At 38.9% G+C, this 2,925-nt stretch overlaps 1 protein-coding gene across 1 annotated transcript in view; it reads right to left on the reverse strand.

Moving 5' to 3' along the window:
• FAM135B (family with sequence similarity 135, member B) overlaps positions 1–2,925 on the reverse strand; it is a gene marked incomplete at its 5' end in the record, with an annotated part of 120,917 nt that overhangs the window by 24,735 nt on the left and 93,257 nt on the right. The gene's annotated exons all lie outside the window — the stretch shown is intronic.

Consider the following 2,925-nt stretch of genomic DNA (forward strand, 5'->3'; position numbering starts at 1 on the left):
GAGAATCTATGTCTACACGTTATCCAAATATCAAAGATAAAGAATTTGGCTGTCTTTTATTGCTGGTCCTTGGCAGATAGCCTATAGATTCTTAGAATTTCCTAAGTGATAGGAGTGTCTTTGTTATTCATGGGGTTTCTGATAGTTCATGCTAACCAGGTGACTCATGATTAATCCTTAAATAGTGTATGCTAATGAGATGATTTAAGGGTTGGCCATGCTAGGAAGATCAACCCTGTCATTACAGAGTTTGGAAATTGAGCGCGGTGATATCTGCATTGCCTGGAGATTGAATTCAGTCACATGGCTAGTGATTCAATCAGTCATGCCCACATAATGAAAACCCCGATTCAAACTCTAAATACTGGGTCTTAGATGAACTTCTCTAGTTAAAGATACAGATTGAAGTGCCAGGCGGGGAGAAACACTGAGAACACAAAATCTTCATGTCTAGGACCACCCCCCCAGACCTCAGCCTATGAATCTCTTTTTTTTGGATGAATCTTATTTATATGGTTTATAATAAAAAATTTATTATAATATTTTATATAATATATCATATATAACTTTATATAATATAATGTAAATGAATAGTGCTTTCCTGAGTTCTGTGAGCCATTCTAGCAAATTATTGAACCTGAGGAGGTTTTGAGAACCTGAAGTTTGTAGCCAGTTGATCAGAAATGTAGGTGGCCTGGGAACCACCGAGCTTACATTGGGTATCTGAGGAAAAACTGTGCCCTTAAACTGTGAAGTCTGAACGAACTCTGGGTAGTTATTATCAGAATTGAACTGCACTAATGAAAAGCTGTCAAATATTACTATATTTTATCTACTTTTTACTTATCAAAGTATGCTTAATAATTCTTACTTGTAAATATTAAAGTATTTCTCCATCTTATGCATAGTATTTAAAAAGTAAAAGAATAGCTTTGGAGGCAAGAATGTCTGATTTTCAATCCTGAAATTGCCAGTTACCAGCTGTGAGACCTGGAATAACTACAGAACTTAAGTTTTCTTCCTATTAGAGTTCACTTTCCTCAGCTCTAGGATTGGCAGGTTCACAGTAACCAGCAAGCCTTATAGTCATAACTTACAGAGTTACAGTATAAAATGGTGTTATTCGTGCGGAAGGCAGATTTCTGCTTTCTGCAGAAAAACACTGTCAAGCTTGAGCTCTGTCACCAGGGTAATTATCCTGTGTGACGTTCAGACCACAAAGAAGCTCCCAGAATCACACTGTCTTCAAAGTCAGATGCCAAGGTCCCAAAGTATGATTGTATTTTTTAAAAATTTTCTTTACAGTAAACTATTCTTTCATACCTCTCTCTCTCTCTCTCTCTCTCTCTCTCTCTCTCTCTCTCTCTCTCTCTTCTGTAATTCATTACTGGACAAAAATAAGTGCTTTCTACATCTGTCTGGACTACAGCTCTCATGAGAAAATATTCTGACACGTTATTCAATTTCCACATACACATAACCACCCCAAAAGTTACTGGGTTTTTATTTTCTTTAAAAAGTTTAAACCTCCATATGATTTTAATAGACATTAAATGAATACAACCACTACTGAATGTTATCATAAAATAAACCCTTGAGACACTACTTAAAAACCTCATGGAGCTTTGAGGCATCAGCATTGGATACCTTTGAGTGAAATTATTGGGTCAAGGAAAGAATGGATTTCTTCCTTACCTGGACATATTCCTTGTATCTTGAGAGATGGTGAGCAAAATTCCCTTTCTCTGGTAGACCTTTTCCACAGCCTGCAGCAAGTTCTCTGTTTCAAATTCCTAGCGTTCCTTCTATTCACATGTAGTGTAAAACATCCTAACCACCATACCGTGACCTGTTCATGCACCTGCAACCCTCTGAAGAGAAGAGCTTGTGTGTTACAAATCCCTATAGCCTTGAGGCTAGCATCATAGATGATGAACTGTGTTCATAAAATGAACTGAGAATAGAATAGAAATCCAGCAAAACAAAGACCATCGTGTTTGTTAACTGCTGGTATTGGTTAAAAAATAATACTTCGATGTTATCTATTCCCACAAATAGTACACTGACATGTCCTGCATGAAAAATCCCTATGTTAGGCAGTGCGGTAGAATGAGGGGAAGTGGGCGTTAGTTATAAGAGTGAACCAGTCTCTGACTTTAGGGAATTTTCAAAATATTGGGAAACATACACAGTTAAGGCTAGTTCTCCTGCCAAAATAACATGGGCTGTGGAAAAACTATGTAGACAGCAAAAAGATTGCAGGGGATTGGGAAGAAGAAGGGATAAAGAGGCAGAGCACAGAGGATTTCAGGGCCATGAAATTACTCTGGATGACGCTGTAGTGGTGGATGCCAGTTACTATCCACTTGTACAAAACCCATCGGACATATAATGACCAGAACGAACCCTAATGCAAACTCTGGACTTTGGGTGATTATGATGTGTCGGTGTATGTTCATCACCTGTAACAAATGGACCATTAAGGTGAGAGATGTTGGTAGTGGTGGGGTGGAGGGCTACGTGTGAGGGGGGCAGGGTGCCTATGGGGTATCTCTGTACCTTCCTCTTTATACTTCCTTTATTGGGAACCTAAAATTGCTCTAAAAATATAATGCCTTTAAAAACAAAGAAACAACAACAAAAAAAAAAGAATGTAGGCTGTATCCTGGGAAATATGAATTGGGCTTTTTCGGAGAAAAAGATGGTGAGTCACAGTAGGAAGAGTAAACACCATGAGCAAGGTCCAGAGTCTAGGATGTGCAGTCTGCTCAGGCACTGGTTAGATCCCACGCAGATGGAGCAAGGGTTCCAGAGGAAGCGGCAGGAGCATGAGGTTGAGCAGGTAGCAAGACCTCATGATGGGTATGAACTTAAATGCCAGGTATGCATAAGGAGTCTAGTCTTTACATTACAGGTAACAGGTGG

Source organism: Galeopterus variegatus, unplaced genomic scaffold (genome assembly GCF_000696425.1).
Source record: "Galeopterus variegatus unplaced genomic scaffold, G_variegatus-3.0.2 Scaffold5216, whole genome shotgun sequence".
Lineage (NCBI taxonomy): Eukaryota > Metazoa > Chordata > Mammalia > Dermoptera > Cynocephalidae > Galeopterus > Galeopterus variegatus.